This window comes from Hypanus sabinus, chromosome 16 (assembly GCF_030144855.1).
Source record: "Hypanus sabinus isolate sHypSab1 chromosome 16, sHypSab1.hap1, whole genome shotgun sequence".
NCBI classification, from domain to species: domain Eukaryota; kingdom Metazoa; phylum Chordata; class Chondrichthyes; order Myliobatiformes; family Dasyatidae; genus Hypanus; species Hypanus sabinus.
This window is the reverse complement of record NC_082721.1, coordinates 8,156,631-8,177,606: the sequence shown is the minus strand read 5'-3', so window position 1 is coordinate 8,177,606 and position 20,976 is coordinate 8,156,631. Positions and strand designations below refer to the sequence as shown.

The window sequence follows — 20,976 nt, the reverse complement described above, 5'->3', positions numbered from 1 at the left end:
CCAGGTGTAAATGGTAGCCACAGACCAACAGGCTTGCAGAGCTTAGCAATAACACATCTAGCGGCAGACCTGATACTCAAAAGTGAATTAAGCAGATATAATTCCGAAAACGATCTCTTCATTCTTTTTGTTTTGTTTACTTGGAGTTCCAAGTTTAATTTCCCCACAATTAAGAGCACAGATGTAACTTTTCTACACCACAAAGCTGTCAGTACCAACACAGTAGCACCTAGCAATGGTGAAGCTTTTTCTGCATTAGAGCCACATAGCAATGAAATCGGCCCTTTGGCCCATCTGCCCATGCTAACCAAGATGCTGTTGAGCAGCTAAGCTCGAAGTAAACAGAAAAAAAACCTATTTCAGATTGGTTTGGTTAGATAAAGCGCATAATACCATTTAGGGATAAATTCAAAGTGTCATTGAGAAGTATAGCAACATAATCAGGCCCTTTGGCCTATCTAGTCTGTCCTGAACCATTTAAATTGCCTGCTCTCATCGACCTGCATCAGGACCATAGCACTCTATCCCCTACCATCCAAGTATCAATCTGAACTTCTCTTAAATATTTGAAATCAAGTTCGTATGCACCATTTGCGCTGGCAGCTCATTGTACACTCTCACGACTGTCTCAGTGAAGAAGATGCCCCTCTGGTTCCTCTTAAACACTTCACCTTTCACCCTTAACCAATGACCTCTAGTTCTAGTCTCACCCAACCTCAGTGGAAAAAGCCTGCTCCTATACTACTCATAATTTTGTATACTTCTATCAAATCTCCTCTCAATCTTCTACATTCCAAGGAATAAAGTTCTATTCAACCTGTCCTTATAACTCAGGTCCTCCATTCCCGGCAACATCCTTGTAAATTTTCTCTGTACTCTTTCAACCTTATTTACACCTTTCCTGTAGGTAGGTGACCAAAAACACACACAATACTCCAAATTAGACCTCACCAAAGTCTTATATAGCTTCAACATAACATCCCATCTTCTGTACTCAAAACATTGATTTATGAAAATCCCTTTATACTATCTACCTATGATGCCACTTTCGACAAATTATGGATCTGTATTCCCAGATCGCTTTGTTCTTCTTCATTCCTCAGTGCCCTACCATTCACTGTGTAAGACCTACCTTGTCCATCCTACTGAAGTGTAACACCTTGCACTTGTCTGCAGTCAATTCCATCTACTGTTTTCCAGCCCATTTTTCTATGTTTCTCGTAGAAACATTCTGAATGTTAAAAGGCCTGAACAGATTAGATATGGCAAAGTTATTTCCCATGGTAGGGGAGTCTGGGACAAGAGGGCACGACTTCAGGATTGAAGGACATCCATTTAGAATAGAGATGTTGAGAAATTACTTTAGTCAGAGGGTGGTAAATCTGTGGAATTTGTTGCCACGAGCGGCTGTGGAGGCCAAGTCATTGGGTGCATTTAAGGGAGAGATAGTTAGGTTTTTGATTAGCCAGTGTATCAAAGGGTATGGGGAGAAGGCAGGGGAGTGGGGATGACTGGAAGAATTGGTTCAGCCCATGATGGAATGGCAGAGCAGGCTGAGTGGCCTACTTTTGCTCCAATATCTTGTGGTCTTATGGAAACCTTTTGAATGTTGAAAGGCCTAGACAGACTAGATGTGGAAAGGATGTTTTCCATGGTGGAGGAGTCTAGGACAAGAGGGCATAGCCTCAGGATAGAGGTGTGCCCTTTTAAATTAGAGATTCAGAGAAATTTTTTTAGTCAAAGGGTGGTGAATTTGTGGAATTTGTTGCCACATGCAGCTGTGGAGGCCAGGTTGTTGGGTGTATTTAAGGCAAAGATAGAGAGGTTCTTGATTGGGAGAAGGCTGGGAACTGGAGGAGGCAGAAAAAAGTTGATCACCTATGATTGAATGGTGGAGCAGACTTTGTGGGCCTGATGGCCTAATTCTGCCCCTATGTGTTATGGTCTATGGTCTTATGATCAACACCAATAGACACAGCACTGATCCTTGGGGCACTCCACTAGTCACAGTCCTCCAGTCAGAGAGGCAACTGTCTGTTACCACTCTCTGGCTTCTCCAAAAATCCAATGTCTAATCCAATTTACTGCCTCTCCTGAACGCAGAGAGATTGAACCTTCTTGACCAACCTCCCATGCAAGACCTTGTCATAGTCTTTGCTAATGTCCATGTAGACAAGGGTGTGATATCGCTGAGGGATAAAGGTGAAGCTGTTACAGAGGTAAGGAAGGAACAAATTAGTGAACAAGCTGCCAGAGCATGTGGTTTAGACAGGTACATCGCTAACCTATGGACTCACTTTCAAAGAGTCTTCATCTCATGTTCTCAATATCTGTTGTTGTTGAGTGCCATCGTCATCATCGACTCATGTTGAGTCCCTGTGGATAGTGTAGTTGTCCATGGGGTTTTCCTGGCAAGATTTTGAAGTAGGTTGCCAGGCTGCTGCTTGGGACCCTGCCAGCTTCAAACTCAGGGCCATCAGCCTTGAAGTCCAGTGCTGAAGCCACTACAGCATCGGCCGGCCCACACACACACGCACACGCGCACGCACGCACGCACACACGCACACACACACACGTCCAGCATTTTTTGGTGTTACTTTGGATTTCCACCATATGCAGACTTTCTTGTGTTTTTATATATATATATATATATATATATATTAATAATAAATTTACTTTGAACTCTGAACTTTGGACATTTTAAAGTTGCTTGGACAGGTACATGGATAGAAAAGGTTTTCATGGTTTCCAACCTTTTTTATCCCATGAACCAATACTATTAAGCAAGGGGTCCATGGACCCCAGGGTGGGAATCTCTGGTTTAGAGGTATATGTGGGCAAATGGAACCTGATGAAGGTATTTGCCTGAAACATTGACCATTTATTGATTTCCATAGATGCTACCTGATCTGCTGAGTTCCTCCAGGATTTTGGGCATCTTGGTTAGCATGGACAGGTTGTGCTGAAGGGCCTATTTGTGTGCTATATGACTCTAGCATAGAAGAAGTCTCACTGTTGTTAGTGTTACTCAGTTCAGTTGTGATAGTTTGGCATTTTGGGAAATTGCTTTCTTGCTTGTGTTTCGGATATTTAGGTCGGTCAAGTGAAACAACGTTCTTCTGCATGGCAGTGCGCCCAGGTGTATAAGGTGATGAGAGGCATTGATCGTGTGAATAGCCAGAGGCTCTTTCCCAGGGCTGAAATGGCTAACACGTGGGGGCATAGTTTTAAGGTGCTTGGAAGCAGGTACAGAGGGGATGTCAAGGGTAAGTTTTTCACACAGAGAGTGATAGGTGCATGGAATGCACTGCTGGTAGCAGTGGTGGAAGCAGATACAATCGGGTCTTTTAATAAACTCTTAGAGAGGTACATGGAACTTAGAAAATTAGAGGGCTATGTGCTAGGGAAATTCTGGGCAGTCTCTAGAGTAGGTTACATGGTCGGCACAACATTGTGGGCTGAAGGGCCTGTAATGTGCTGTAGATTTCTATGTTCTAAAACATATATCATACACAGTACATCAAACAAAATTTTAAAAATTTCCATTTTACATTGCTCCATCTCCTTAAACTTCTGTAACTTTATAGTAGACAGTAGAAAGCAGAATTGTAAAATGCATATATAGATTTTCTGGTTTCATCAGAAATACTTTGCCCAGTCATCTGGAAAATCCTGTAGAGGGTTGCTGTTATGTCTTTATCTTCAAGACATTAATTCAAAGGAAAACAAGGGAGTCCAGGAACGCGGATCCAACTTTGTGTTTAATTTAAGCAAGGCAGGCACATATCAGCCACGTGTGGTGATGTATACAATTTATACATATAACTCATAATGAATTAGTTAAATGAACAAAACTGTTTAGTCAAGCTATATATATACAAGATTACTCAAATATTACTGTAATACTAAACACACAACAGTTGTAAACTCAGCCAGCTCTATCATGGACACTTGCCTCCCCACTATTGAGGACATCTTCAAAAGGCACTGTCCATCATTAAGGACCCCCAACACCCAGGACATGTTCTCTTCTCATTGTTACCATCAGGGAGGAGGTACTGGAGCCCGAAAACACACACTCAAGTGATTCAGGAACAGCTTCTTTCCCTCTGCCATCGTCATTCTGAACAGACGATGGACCCATGAACACTACCTCACTATTTTTGCTCTCGTTTTGCATTGCACATTTAGTTTTTTTATGTGTATTGTTTATTGTAATTTATAGTCTATTTTATGCCACAAAACAACAAATTTCACAATATGTCAATGCTAATACACCTGATTCTGATTCTGACACGCACCAGAAGGAGCAGAGCTTAGAAAAGTAGAGTGCTATATGGCAGGGAAATTCTAGACAGTTTCTAGAGTAGGTTACATGGTTGGCACAACATTGTGGGCCGAAGGGCCTGTAATGTGCTGTAGATTTCTATGTCCTATATTCTGAGTCTACAGACAAAAATATGTGGCTGACAGATTGATAAGATTGAAATTATTTCAGGAGTTGAGATAGGCTGAGAAAGATCGGACACCATAAGACCATTAATAAGTCATATTGATTATTTATTATTGTATGTATTTATTGATATAAAGCACAGAATAGGTCCTTCTGGCCTTTTGAGCTCTTCTAGCCATGGTGGTAGAAGAAGTCAGCAGGCTGAACAGCATGTATTTGTGAGGGAAAGGTGGGGATGGGGAGGAAATGTTGACATTTTGGTCTGCAACCCTGCTTTGTGTCTTAGAGGGGTGAGGCAAGATGGCTGGTGTAAAGAGGAGAAGGGGAATGGTAATTGGTGGGTGAGGACAATGAAGATGACTACAGTTCAGTGTTTAACACTATCGTGCCCTTGAAACTAATCAATAAGCTTGAAGACCTGGGCCTCGATACCCACTTTTGTAGAATTCCTCACTTGCAGACCCCAGTCTGCATGGTTCGACAACAACATCTCCTCCACATTGACCAGGTTCAGGAACAGCTATTATCCTTCAGCCATTAGACTCCTAAACCTGTGCGGATAACTTCACTCACCTCAACTCTGAACTGATTCCACAATCTACAGACTCACTTTCAAGGACTCTGCAGTTCAGAGTAGAATTATCATGAAAGTATTTTACAATGATGAGATTAATTTTCTTTCAGGCAGCCAGAGGAGAGTAAGAAGCTAAACTAAGAATCAATGAAAAACTTGACATGACAAAGGCACGGTCCTTGAATGTGGGTCTGCCGGCTGTGGAGTCAGTTCAGGACTGGAGAATGAAGCTATTTGCACTGATCCAAGAGTCTGATGGGTGTAGGGCAACAACTACGTCTGAACCTGCTGGCATGGGACACAAGACTCCAGCACCTCCTACCCAGTGAGGGAGAGTGAGACTGGTCAAACACAGACAGATGGGATGGCCTCCTTTGGGGGGGATCTTGGCTGTCAGAGGGACTCATCTGGAGAACGCATGTTCTCAGTCTAGAGAAAGAAAAAAAATTACAGCACAGAAACAGGCCCCTCCACCATCAAATCCATGTTTTTTAAATTGTGTTTTAGCATGTCGCACCAGACAGTCAGCCATTCTTATCTGGTACATGGTGTCAGGATTGATCTCCTTTCGGATTAATCGGGTCATGATATGAATGTTCCTGACTTGATCCTTGTACTTTTTACGAGGCTGAGTGGCTAGCTCGATGCTCAACCCGGCACGGATGGAAAGCGTACTCGGTGGAACGGCTCGACTTGGATTCGAACTCGGGAGCCTTTGCTCCGGAGTCCGGTGCTGATTCCATTGCGCCACCAGCCGGCCAAACATCCATGCTGAACCATTTAAACTGCCAACTCCTATCGACCTGTACCGGGACCATAGCCCTCCGTACCCCTACCATCCATGTACCTATCCAAACTTCTCTTAAACATTGAAATTGAGCTTGCATGCATCACTTATGCTGGCAGCTCGTTCCACACTCTCACGACCCTCTGAGTGAAGAAGCTTCCCCTCATGGTGCAGTTAAACTTTTCACCTTTCACCCTTAACCTATGATCTCTGGTTGTAGTTCCACCCAACCTCAGTGGAAAAAGTCTGCTTGTACTTACCCTATCTATGCACCTCATAATTTTGTATGCCTCTATCAAAGCTCTTATCAATCTTCTACATTCTAAGGAATACGGTTATATCCTATTTAATCTTTCCTTATAAACTCAGGTCCTGCAGTCCCAACAATAACATTGTAAATTTTCTCTGTACCCTTCCAACCTGATTTATGCATTTCCTGTAGGTAGGTGACCAAAACTGTTCACAAATGTCTTGTACAACTTCAACATTACATCCCATCTCCTGGACTCAGTACTTTGATTTATGAAGGTCAATGTGCCAAAAGCTTTCTTTACATCCCTATTTACCTGTGACGCTAGTTTCAAGGAACTATGAACCGGTATTCCCAGATCCCCTTTACTTATTCATTATTTTTTATTTGCACAGTTTGTCATGTTTTGTACACTGATTGTTTGTTAGTCTCTGTGTGTAGTTTTTCATTGATTCTGTTGTATTTCGTTGTTCTATTGTAAATCTCAGGATTGTATATGGTGAGATGTACATACTTGGATAATAAATTTACTTGGGACTTTGAATTTTGAGGAGCATAGGATGACAGGCAGGCGTTGCCAGGTAGGGAAGGTGAGTGGAGGAGTCAAGTCAAGTTTATTATCATTTAACTATATACATATATACTATCAACGAGACAACGTTTCTCTGGACCAGGACGTAAAGCACTGTAGTACACCTAACGCACAATAACTCAGCAAAATGAGGATAAAATCTACAGATGAATTCTGCATAAATTAAATCACAAACAAGAGAAAATCTGCAGATGGTGGAAATATGAGAGAGAGAGAGAGACACACACACCACACACACACACACACACACACACACACACACACACACACACACACACACACACACACACACACACACACACACACACACACACACACACACACACACACACACACACACACACACACACACAGCCAAAATATCAACTGTACACTTTTCCATAGATGCTGGCCTGGCCTGCTGAGTTTCTCCAGCATCGTGTGTGTTGCATAAATTAACTATGGTGAGGTACAGAACAGATTAACCGGTGATATTTTGAATGAGATATGGCAGGGAGTTCAGAAGTCTAACAGCCTGAGGGAAGAAACTGCTTCCCATTGACCATTGCATGGGAGTCTCCGGCCTGATGGTAGAAAGTGAAAGAGGATGATGGATGGGTGGGATCCTTGATAATTCTAAGGGCCCTTAGTACGCAGCACTCCTGATAAATGTCCTCGATGGATGGTAGGGAGACTGTCAGCCATTCTCAGACTTCCGGTCTGATGCTTGCTTGCTGTCAAACCCAATGGAGTTGCAGCTTGTCAGGACACTCTCAATAGTACTCCAGTAAAAAATGGAGTCCTTTTGTCTTTCAGTAGCTACATATCTGCTTCATTCGGAGTAAGGGTATGAAAGTTAACTTTGTTCATAGTTCATCCATGTTTATGGATTGTAATCAGGTGTGGAGGACTATAAGGGCCAATTTTTAAAGTAATTATATGAGGTATTCATGTACTTCCCTGAGCAATTTTTAACTCTAATTTTTAGAGGAGTGTTAAAGGATGTCAGAGTTCAGTTTCTAGGCTAAACTAATGATTCAATCTTTGTTTATTTTTAATTGTGCTGTCTTTATCTTTCTGTTGATGATTTTATGACAGGCTGACTAAACTTTTCCAACACAAATGATAATACTTTGGCTTAAGTTCACTTTGAATTATTCATATTTCTGTGTCACGTGCACGTGTTAACAGGGAGTGAAATGTCTCGTTTGTGCTAACAACCAGCACCTGTAAGGACGTGCTGGGGACAGCCTGCTGGTGTTGCCACACAATCTAGCACTAATAGAACATAGAACATAGAATAATACAGCACATTACAGGCCCTTCGGCCCACAATGTTGTGCTGACTGTCAAACCCTGCCTCCCATATAACCCCCTACCTTAAATTCCTCCATATACCTGTCTAGCAGTCTCTTAAATTTCACTAGTGTATCTGCCTCCACCACTGACTCGGGCAGTGCATTCCACGGACCAACCACTCTCTGAGTGAAAAGCCTTCCTCTAATATCCCCCTTGAACTTTCTTCCCCTTACCTTAAAGCCATGTCTTCTTGTACTGAGCAGTGGTGCCCTGGGGAAGAGATGCTGGCTGTCCACTCTGTCTATTCCTCTTAATAACTTGTACACTTTTATATCTTAATATCACTTAATATACACTTAATATCTTGTAATATAGCCTATGCTGAATGATCAGCAGCATAGCTTACCCAGAATGCTCTGCAGGACACATCAAAATGGCGCACATCAAGCCACAAACTAACGACAGAAGAAGCCCCTTCCTCCTCTCCCATGCTCCCATCCGCGCTTATGGACTGAACTCCATGTTTGGTCAACGGCTTATGACTTCCAGACAAATTACCTATGATATATAATACAGGTTGTTCAGCCCAAATACTGAACTGGTATTTACTTAGTTATTGAGATACAGGCCCTTCCTGCCCTTCGAGCCATGTGGCAGAGCAATACCCAGGTTTAACCCCAGCCTAATCACAGGACGGTTTACAATGGCCAATTCACCTACTAACTGGTACGCCTTTGGAATGTGGGAGGAAGCCAGAGCACCCGGAGGAAACCCGCACGGTCACGGGGAGAACGTCCAAACTCCTTAGAGACAGCAGTGGGAACTTCACCTGCACTGTAAAGCATTGTGCTAACCACTACACTACTGTGCCGCCCCTATTTGATCTTTAAATGCTCCTCCATTATTGTGAATTCCATATTTACGTAAAAGAAGGTCCTTTTAAATCCCCAAATGGCAGCTCTCTTTTCAACAAGAGGAAACACTCTCAAACAACAGGGTGCAAGTTTAAGATGGGGGGGGGGGGCGAGATTTAAGAGGAACTTGACGGGGAGACTTTTCTATCACACGAAGAGCAGGTACAAAGCAATGTTTAAGACCGGATTGGATAGCTACATGGATTGGAAAGGGTCAGGAGCTACTGAGCCAAACATGGGGGAGAAAAAAGGACTAGCTTAGATGGAGCATCTTGGCCAGCATGGACATTTGGGTGAATGGCCTGTTTCTGCACTGTATAACTCTGTGATGCTATTTTGTCTGTATTCACTCACTCAAAATCCTTCAGAGTAGAGTGCAAGAGTCATATATCACAGAGTCAGGCCCTTTAGCCCATCTTTCCTAATCCACATTTGTCAATTCCTTCAAAATTGGCCTTTCTCCAATTCAGAATCTTAAACAGAGGACCAGACTGTCTAAAGGATAAGCAGTATTACTCTCTCTCTGGTTGAGATCTCTGTATACTGATTATGGAAATTTTCCTGAACACATTTGGCAAACTCTTTCCCATCCAGCCCTTCGACAGTATGGGAGTCCCAGTCAATATGTGGAAGCCTAAAATCACCTACTATGACAACCTTTTCTTTTCTTACAACTGACTGCTATCTCTTTACAAATTTGCTCCTCTAACTCCTGCTGATTATTGGATGGTCCATAATATAATGTGGTTATCCGTTTCTTATTCCTCAGTCCTGCCCATACACCCTCGCTAGATGAGCTCCCCATTGTGTCCTTACTGGGCACTGTAGTGACATTTTCCCTGGCCAGTAATGCCACCCCTCTCCCTTTAAACCCTCCTGCTCTATCATGTCTAAAGCAACGGAACCCCGGAGTTCTTCTAAGTCAGGAGTTCCCAACCTGGGGTCCGTGGGCCCCTTGCTTAATGGTATTGGTCCATGGTATGAAAAAGATTGAGAGCCTCTGTTCAAAGTCTCATTCGTGTAAAGAGCAGAGAGACTCATTTTGTTCATCTTCCCTTGCGTTTCTAGCATCATATTGTCATTTTACCCCAAGCACTGCTTCTGTACCGTCTCTAAAATCAAAACTGTATGCGACATTCGAAGTGTCGAGTAACCAAGGTTCCACACAGGCTTCCCTCCTTTTCAGTGAGTCATAGACTCATAGAGCGCTACAGCACAGAAACAGACCCTTCAGCCCATCTAGTACATGCCAAACTGAGTGGTCCCATTGACATGTACATGCGACAATGCCCGCCATGCCCCCCTCATTAATGTACTCATCCACATTTCTCTTAAATGTTGGAATCAGCCCTGCGTCCACCACTTCGCCAGCAGCTCTTTGCACGCTCAGAGTGAAGAAGTTCCTCCTCAGACTTCCTTTAAGTATTTCACCTTTTGCCCTTAAGCTATGATCTCTAGTTCTAGTCTCACCTAAACTCTGGAAAAAAGCCTCCTTATATTTACTCTATCTATACCTCTATCAAATCTCCCCTCATTCCCCTATATTCCAGGGAATAAAGTCCTAAACTATTCAACCTTCCCGGTGACTTAGGTCCTCAAACCCTGGCAACATCCTACTTTTCATGTACCATAAGATCATAAGACGTAGGGGCAGAATTAGGCCAGTTTTCCTATTGAGCCTGCTCTGCCATTTCATCTTGGCTGATCCATTTTCCCTCTCAGCTTCAATCTCCTGCCTCCTCTCTGTATCCCTTCATACCCTGACTAATCAAGAATCTATCAATCTGTGCCTTAAGTATTCCCTTTCAATCTTATTGATACCTTTCCTGTATATGGGTGACCAGAACAGCACATTGTATTTCAAATTAGGCCTCACCAAGGTCTTATACAACTTGAATGTAACATCCTATTTCCTGTAATCACTACTTAGATTTATGAAGGCCAGTGTGCCAAAAGCTCTGTTTATGACCCAATCTACCTGTGACACCACTTTCAATGAATTGTAGATCTTTAGTGGTAAACCCTATTTGAATGGATTACTATATGACTTTGCTAACCTTGACTGTAACTTTAATAGTTACTGTATTTGTATTTTGAGGTCTCTGTTATTCTTTTCCACTTAGCCTTGCTACCAAAATATACAACCTGGTATTTGTCTGCATTGAAATTCAATTGCCAGTTATAAAGTTCAATGTAAGGTTGTGTATTTTGGTAACAAGTTCACTATGTCATTCACTGATGGAGTCCGAAATTGCAAAGTAACAAGAAATGTTAATAGAGCATAGAAGAGTGCATCACAGCACAGACCCTTAAGCCATAATGTTGTACTGATCTATATAAATCTACTTCACAATCAGTCTAAACTTTACTTGCTATAGAACCCATAATCCTCCATTTTTTTTTCTGTCCATGTGCCTATGTCAGAGGCTCGTAAATGTTCCTATTATTTCAGGTTCTACCACCCCCCCCCCCCCCCCAGCAGTGTGTTCCAGGCACCACTCTCTTCGAGGCATTGCTCCTTGAATATACCCTGGATACTATGGAGGCTAGTGCCCATGATGGAGCTGACTAAGTTTACAACTCTCTGCAGGTTATTCCGATCCCGTGCGGTGTCCCCTCCACACCAGACAGTGATGCAGCCAGTTGGAAAGCCCTCCAGGATACATCTGTAGAAATCTGTCTCTTCTCTTTTGTGCGTTCTGAAAGAATTCTTAAACTACTGTTGCTGTATTTTCAGCAAGGTTGAGCTGTTAGAAAAATCCTTTTAGAACAAAGATGAGGAGGGATTTCTTTAGCCAGAGAGAGAAGAATCTGTAGAATTTGTTGCTACAAACAGCCGTGGAAGCCAAATCTGTTGTATATTTAAGGCAGAGGTTGATAGGTTCTTGATTGGTCAGGGCATGAAAAGATTTCACCATTCAATAGGTTTCAATGAGGTCGTCCCTCGTTCTTCTGAATTCTAGTGAGTAGAGGCCCAGAGTATAGTTGGAAAAAGGGGAAGGGAGAGGGGAGGGAGCGGGAAGCACCAGAGAGACTTTCTGTAATGATCAATAAACCAACTGTTTGGAATCAAATGACCTGGCCTGGTCAAGAATGGGTGGGGTCTTTGATTACCCTGACTGTTTTACCGGGGCAGTGGACAGTACAGACAGATATGTAGACAATATAAATGGATCTATACTTTAAATTAAGTTGTGTGGGTTGAGTAAAAAGTAGGGAAGTGGGAACCAGGCAGCACAGCAAGTCGGACTGATGTGCATTATTTGTTTATTTATTGTTTGCACAATTTGTTCTTTTTTCACACATTGGATAGTTTTTTGGTCTTTGCTGTGTGGGGTGTCTCATGGATTCTTTCAAGTTCCTTTGTTTTGTGGCTGCCTGCAAGAAGATGAATCTCAAGGTTGTATATGGTATACATTGATGACAACTGTACTTTGAACTTTGCTGTCAGAGACCTGGGTTCAATCCCAACCTCAGATACCGTTTATGTCTGTTTTCTCTAGTTGCTTCAGTTTCCTCTGACATACCAAAAATGCACAGGCTAGTTACTGTAAATTGCCGGGCCAATATGGAACGGTCTAATCGTTCTTTGCGAAGGCTGAGAAAAGTCCATCTCCCACCCCCCCCACCCCCCCCCATCCTCATCACATTCTACAGGGGTTGTATTGAGAGCATCCTGAGCAGCTGCATCACTGCCTGGTTTGGAAATTGCACCATCTCGGATCGCAAGACCCTGCAGCGGATAGTGAGGTCAGCTGAGAAGATCATCGGGGTCTCTCTTCCTGCCATCATGGACATTTACACTACACGCTGCATCCACAAAGGAAACAACATTATGAAGGACCCCGTGCACTCCTCATACAATCTCTTCTCCCTCCTGCCGTCTGGGAAAAGGCTCCGAAGCATTCGGGCTCTCACGACCAGACTATGTAACAGTTTTCTCCCCCAAGCTATCAGACTCCTCAATACCCGAAGCCTGGACTGACACCTTGCCCTACTGTCCTATTTATTATTTATTGTAATGCCTGCACTGTTTTTGTGCACTTTATGCAGTCCAGTGTAGGTCTGTAGTCTAGTGTAGGTTTCTCTGTGTTTTTTTTATATTACGTAGTTCAGTCTAGTTTTTGTACTGTGTCATGTAACACCATGGTCCTGAAAAACGTTGTCTCATTTTTACTATGCACTGTACCAGCAGTTATGGTCGAAATGACAATAAAAGTTGACTTGACTAATCAGGGAACAGCTGATAGGACTGCGGAGAGAAAACAAAGAAAGGGACTAGTGTAGAATTAGTGTTCGGTGGGCCAAAGGATCTGTTACTCTCTCTATGACTGAGAGAATGGCATTTTGAAAGGTTTAGCAGAGACAAGGAGGACCAAATGGCCTCCTCTGTGTTGTTCAACTCTCAGAACTGTGATAAATTTAATGTTAGCTCCTTTGTGATGGTTGTTGGTATGACAAAGATAAGAAAAAAGTTAAGTTGAATATGAAAGGAGTAAATCTTTAGCTCGCATATTAATAATAATTAAGACATGCAGATAGAACTGCATATCTTAATGAGAATAGACTTTTAAATTTTAAAGTGTATCTTGTTTGCCTTCTATATTAGAATGGAAGAGAAAAAGGTAATGAAAAATATTGAATATCACTTTTACTGAGATTGAGGAACATATGCATTTATGTTTCAGAGAGGAAGATGCAGATTCATTTATTTATCACGTGTACATCAGAATCCGGTTTATTATCACCAGCACGTGATGTGAAATTTGTTAACTTAGCCGCAGCAGTTCAATGCAGTACATAATCTAGCGGAGAGAAAAAATAAAGTAAAACGTAATAAATAAACAAGTAAATCAATTACATGTATTAAATAGATTTTTAAAAATGTGCAAAAACAGAAATACTATATATTAAAAAAAAGTGAGGTAGTGTCCGAAGCTTCAATGTCCATTTTGGAATCGGATGGCAGAGGGGAAGAAGCTGTTCCTGAATCACTGAGTGTGTGCCTTCAGGCTTCTGTATCTCCTACTTGATGTTAACAGTGAGAAAAAGACATGCCCTGGGTGCTGGAGGTCCTTAATAATGGACGCTGCCTTTCTGAGATGCTGCTCCCTAAAGATGTCCTGGGTACTTTGTAGGCTAGTGCCCAAGATGGAGCTGACTAGATTTACAACCTTTTGCAGCTTCTTTCTGCCCTGTACATTAGCTCTTCCATACCTGACAGTGATGCAGCCTGTCAAAATGCTCTCCACGGTACAACTATAGAAGTTTTTGAGTGTATTTATTGACATGCCAAATCTCTTCAGACTCCTAATGAAGTATAGCCACTGTCTTCCCTTCTTTATGACTACATGGATATATTGGGACTAGGTTATGTCCTCAGAGATCTTGACGCCCAGGAACTTGAAACTGCTCACTGTCTCCACTTCTGATCTCTCTATGAGGATTGGTATGTGTACCTTCTTCTTACCCTTCCTGAAGTCCACAATCAGCTCTTTCGCCTTACTAACATTGAGTGCAGGTAGTTGCTGCAGCACCATTCCACTAGTTGGCATATCTCATTCCTGTACGCCCTCTCGTCACCACCTGAGATTCTACCAACAATGGTTGTATTGTCATTAAATTTATAGATAGTATTTGAGCTATGCCTAGCCACACAGTCATATGTATACAGAGTGTAGAGCACTGGGCTAAGCACACACCCCTGAGGTGCACCAGTGTTGATCGTCAGTGAGGAGGATGGATGTGGATAAGGTGGAAAGTAATAGTCTTCTCCCCAGTGCTGGGGACTGCAAAACTAGAGGACACAGTTACAAAATAAGAGAGGTTTAAAAGAGACCTGAGAAGTCACTTCTTTACACAGCGGATAGTGAGTACCTGGAATAAGCTGCCAGATGAAATGGTAGTGGTGGGAACTACTGCAACATTTAAGTGGCATTTGGATAGCTACGTGGCAGGGAGAGGCTTGGAGGGATGAATGTGGGCAACTGGGACTAGCTGAGAGTCTGCTGTGGTTGGCATGGGCTAGTTAGGCCAAAGAGCCTTTTGGTGTGCTGAATGAATCTAGAGTACAGATTGACACATGTAGGGGGCTCAGAGAACCAACAGCTAAAGCTATACTGTTCAGAGTTAGCCTGTACACAGCTGAAAGGAAGTTCTAATGAAAGAGGAACCATGTGGCAGATTCACTGAGATGCTGTGTTGTGTGAGGGGAAACAGTTGACAGGAAAAAAATAGAAACTTTTCTCTTTAGGCTGACAAGGATCCAAATCGTTTTAAACAGAAATGTCTATAATTCTCAAATAAATGGAATGGAGGAAGCTGATGTCATTTTTTAATGAGGTCTACAGCAAGGAGAAGTTAGGGTAGATGTGAGATATTTAGGATAAGTGTCTGGAGAATTTGGGCATATGAGGCTCATCAGCCCTGTAGTAGCCAAGGAACTTAAAATATTTGTTTTGCATTTATATCTGATTCCTAAATGCACATTGAAGTTTTGGACACTACCTCACTTTTTTAAAAATTACAGTATTTCTGTTTTTGCACATTTTAAAAACATCTATTCAATATATGTAATTGATTTACTTGTTTATTTATTATGTTGTATTTTATTTATTATTATTTTTTCTCTCTCTCTGCTAGGTTATGTACTGCATTGAACTGCTGCTGCTAAGTTAACAAATTTCATGTCACATGCCGGTGATAATAAACCTGATTCTGATTCTGACAAAGTATGTTGAAGCTAGCACATTCTGAAATCTCACTACAGTCCAATTCTTGGAAAATCTGTAGTGAAGATAATTAGTATAAACAATTGCTTGAAATCTGCTCTTTTCACTTTCTCTTAATGTACCCACACCACAATGTGCACGGTTATGGCTAAATCATTCTGTAGGATCCTTTGTTAGTTTTAGAGAGAGTCAGAGCTGTAAAGGGAAAGAGTCACTGAGCACTGGATAAGGTTCTTTGTGACACCAATGCCCATACACTTAAAAAAATGTGTTGTTTGACATTTAATACTTTCTGTGTGGTTAGGCACATCTCAAATGCCATCTATAAATTTGCTGAGGACGCAACTATTGCTGGCAGAACTTCAGATGGTGTTGAGAGGGTGTACAGGAGCGAGATACATCACCCAGTTGAGTGGTATTGCAGCAACAACCTTGCACTCAACATCACTAAGACCAAAGAAATGATTGTGGACTTCAGAAAGAGAAAGACGAGGGAACACACACCAGTCCTCATAGAGGGATCAGAAGTGGAAAGGGTGAGCAGTTTCAAGTTCCTGGGTGTCAGTATCTGTGTGGATCTACCCTGGGCCCAACATATCAATGCTGTTACAAAGAAGGCACTACAGTGGCTATATTTCATTAGAAATTTGAGGAGATTTGATATCCTACCAAGACACACAAATTTCTACAGATGTACCATGGAGACCATTCTACACACACACACACACACACACACACACACACACACACACACACTCACTCACACACACACACACACACACACACACACACACACACACACACACACACACAGACACACACAGACACAGACACAGACACAGACACAGACACAGACACAGACACAGACACAGACACAGACACAGACACACACACACACACACACACACACACCCCTTGCTACTTTTTGTGCTACTTATTTAATTTAGCTGTTTTATTTATATATGTGTATATACTTGCTCTAATTTACAGTTATTATTATATTGCAACATAGTGCTACCGTATCGCAACAAATTTCAGAAATATACTGGTGATATTAAACCTAATTTTCATTTTGATTCTGATTCCCAGAATTTCTATAGCTGCTCCTTAATTCTGATTTTTTTCTCATCAAACCCTTCTTCAGGACTGGGAGGGGAGATGGAAGGCACCAGAGTAAAAAGGTGGGGAAGTGGAAGGAGGACTAGCTGGGAGGTGACAGGTGAAGCCAGGTGGGTGGGAACGGTCAAAGGTTGGAGAGGAAGGAATCTGATAGGAGAGGAGAGTGGATCATAGGAGAAAGGGAAGGAGGAGGGAAACCAGTGGGAGGTGATAGGCATGCGAGATGAGATAAGAGGCCAGAGTGTGGAATAGAAGAAGAGAGGAGCGAGAGGGAATTTTTTATTTGGAATAGATTTACCATTGTCACATGTACTGGGGTAGAGTGAGAGTACAATTAGATGCCCTTTGTTCCTTTATTCCGTAAATTCCACAGGTTCTCCCTGAAGAGCTTTGTTTTTACAGAACTAAAGATGGACAAAGGGACTGAGAGGTCAGCAAGAAAAGGTTGTTTCATGTGTTTCATTATTTCTGTATCAGAGCATACAAAAGTGAAAGTTAGCATATTGTTGTCAAGTGATTTGTGTGGAGACACTAAAGATGAGAAAAGATTCAAAAGATCAAAGTAAATTTATTATCAGAGTACATATATGTCACCATATACATCCCTGCGGTTCTTCTTCCTGCGCGCACACTCAGCAAATCTATAGAATAGTAACTATAACAGGATCAGTGAAAGATCCAACTGAGTGCAGAAGACAACAAAATGTGCAAATGCAAATATATAAAAAAGCAATAAATAAGGAGAACATGAAATAACAAGATAAAGGATCTTTAAAGTGAGATCAATGGATGGGCAAGTGAGTGTAGTTATCCCCTTTAGTTCTAGGGCCTGATAGTTGAGGGGTAGTAACTGTAATCTGCTGGTGCGAGTCCTGGGGCTCCTGTACCTTCTTGCTGATGGCAGCAGAAGCCTGCGAGGTAAGGAGCTCTGATGATGGATGCTGCTTTCCCGTGACAGTGTTTCACGTAGATGTGCTCACTGGTTAGGAGGGCTTTACCTGTGATGTACTGGGCTGATTTGACTACCTTTGCACGATTTTCCATTTGCGGGCATTGGTGTTTCCATACCAGGCAGTGATGTCAGCCAGCCAATACACTGCCCACTGCACATCTGTGGAAGTTTGTCGAAGTGCTTGAAGACTATCTGTGTCTGAATCAGATATGGAAGTCAGGTGCAGAGCTGTTGCTGACCCAGTCGCAGATGTAGAGAGAGGCACAGTGGAGCAACTAGTGTAGTTCTGCCTCAAAAAACAAGCAGCCCAAGTTCAATCATGATGTCTGGTGCTTACTGTGTGGAGTTTGCATGTTCTCCCCTTGATTTAAGGGATCTCCCCTTTCTGTGATACTTTGATTTTCTTCAACACTCCAAAATTGGTGGATTAGTGTGCTGTGTGTGATATATGTTGTGTGGGTGCACTGTGATCCAGAGGTACATTGATTCATTTGTTTATATATATATCTATGTACAGTCAGATGACAATAAACTTGAACTTAATCAGACACTGTAACTTGTTCCAACCAACCTGTCCATCTTTGGTCTGTGGGAGGAAACCAGAGCACCTGGAGGAAACCCACACAGTCACGGGGAGAATGTACAAACTCCTTACAGATAGCTGCAGGAAATGAACCCAGGTCACTGGTACTGTAAAGCATTGTGCTAACTACTATGCTACCATGCCGCCCCACAGGGTCCGTGTCCCTCTAAATGTTTTCTGTTAGTGTATTTATTCATAAGATCATAAAATATCGGAACAGCATTAGGCCATTTGGCCCATCAAGTTTGCTCCGCCATTTCATCATGGCTGATCCAATTCCCTCTCAGTCCCAATCTCCTCCCTTCTCCCCATATCCCTCATGCCCTGAATAATCAAGAACCTATCAATCTCTGCCTTAAATATACCCAAATGACTTGGCCTCCAGAGACGTCTGTGGCAACAAATTCCATAGATTCACCACTCTTTGGCTCAAGAAATCTGTCCTCATCTCTGTTCTAATTGGATATTCCTCTTTTCTGAGTCTGTTGTCCTGTGGTCTTAGACTCCCCCACCAACAGGAAACATCTTCGCCACATCCACTCTATCGAGGCTTTTCAAAATTCGATAGGCTTCAATGAGAACTACACCCCCATTCTTCTGAATACCAGTGAGTACAGACCAAGAGCTATCAAATACTCTTCTTACGACAAGCCTTTCAATTCCGCAATCATTTTCGTAAACCTTCTTTGAACCCTCTCCAATGTCATCACATCCTTTCTAAGATAAGGGGCCCAAAACTGCTCATATTACACCAAGTGAGGCCTCACCAGTACCTTATAAAGCCTCAACGTTACATCCTTGCTTTTATGTTTTAGTCTTCTCAAAATGAATGCTAACATTCCATTTGCCACTGACTCAAGCTGGAATCTTGCACGAGGAATCCCAGGTCCATTTCTGCCTCAGATATTTGAATTTTCTCTCCATTTAGAAAATAGTCCATGCTTTTATTTTCCTAACAAAGTGCATGGCCAACTTCCATTTAAATGCTATTGTGTCCACCTCTGCCACATCCTCTGGCAGCTTATTCCATTGTATGTCCCTCGCTCCCCCTTCCGTATGTCCCTCGCTCCCCCTTCCGTATGTCCCTTATTCCATTATATGTCCCTCCCTCCCTCTGTATGTCCTTTATTTCATTATATGTACCTCTGTCCACATGAAGACGTTGACCTCGATCCCTTTTAGCTCTTTCCTGTTTCATTTTAAAGCTACACCCTTTAGCATAGACTCCCTTCCCCTGGGAAAATGACTGTGCTTTCACACCATCTCTGATTGTCCACTCCACTGCCCTCACAGTGAGTTGTGCACGAGGTTTGACAGGGGGTTAAACACCTTCTCAAACATCACTTGAGCTGGAAACTTTCTTCAGAGTTTTTAATGAGAAATCTTTGTGAAACTGCAGAAAGTTAAGTAAAACATGTATTAAATTCAATAGAAAACTTCCCCTATATATAGCCTGAATATAGTAATGTTATCAATCATTCTCGTTATCAGTGTTAACCAAGCTGATACACACATGCAGCATTCCATAACTATGCCAGAGTGAACTTGTGGCACAAGGATAGCTGAATAGTGATAAATGATAAACACAATAATAACCTTAAAATATACAAATATTAGAAGAAAAGTAGGAAGAAGAGGAGGACGGGTCATCACCTCCCCAGCTGTAGATTGACTTTGGAGCAGTGCAGTTGTCTCAGTCTATTATTAAAAGTGCTCCTCTGTCCAGCCAAGGTGCCATGCAGAGGGTGAGAATCATTGTCCAGAATTGCCAGGATTTTCTGGAGGGTCCTTTGTTCTACCACAGTCTCCAGTGTGTCCAGTTTGACTCCTGTAACAGAGCCAGCCATTCTGATCAGTTTATTGAGCCTGTTGGCATCACCCGTGTTGATGCTGTTGCCCCAGCACACCACCGCATGGAAGATTGACCTGGTGATAACTTCTCGGTCTCCTCCCCTCCAAGGGATAAAGTCCTAACCAGACCAGCTTCTCCCTTTAACCTGGAGAGAAGTTGACAGGGATGTGGAAAGAATAATGTAGGACTACTCTAGCTGGTCAGCATGACCTGGAGGGACAAAGGGTCTCTTTCTGTGTTTTGTGGCCCTATGACTACAAAAGCCAGAAACTAGTGTCAAAGATGGCATCTATCCCATTATAATAAGGCGGTTAAATAATTCCCTAGTATGATGATATGGACTCTTAACCTCAGAATATTCCTTCTTATGATATTGCAGCTTATTGCTTACTTGGTTCCTTAAGGTTGCTACAGCCAGGGCTCGGGTTAGTGGGGATAAGCTCCCACTATCTACTAAATGCTCCCTATGGCGTGAGTTTCAAATAGCCTCTGACAACCAAGTTGCGTTCTCGGTCTTCACACTTGGCTTAGCTCCTAAGCCTGGCAGAACTATTTCTATTGACAGGACAGGGGATAAAGGTGGGTTCATTGTGCCTGAAGTCCATTCACACCGGGCAGATGGGGCTTGTCAGCCATGGTTGGCAGCTCACCCAGGAGAAGGAAAACTCTGATCTCAAACCTCTGCAGCCTTGTGGCTACACTCACTCATGGGGAAAGCTTCATGAGTTATCCCAGAGGAAAAATTTGGAGCTGGAGTCCCTAAGGCAGTCCTCCCTTGAGCTCAAAGTTGACCGGCAACTCCTCTGACGCCACTGGTGCCAAACTGTACTGACCTCTGCTGTTCCTTTGGATACATCGGCTGTGTGGAGAGGGGGAGCCTGCTGCATTGCA

At 42.6% G+C, this 20,976-nt stretch overlaps 1 protein-coding gene across 5 annotated transcripts in view; it reads left to right on the top strand.

Moving 5' to 3' along the window:
* The window catches only part of LOC132405975 (phospholipid-transporting ATPase IC-like), a 175,376-nt gene that overhangs the window by 52,336 nt on the left and 102,064 nt on the right, over positions 1 to 20,976 (top strand). The window lies entirely within an intron of this gene.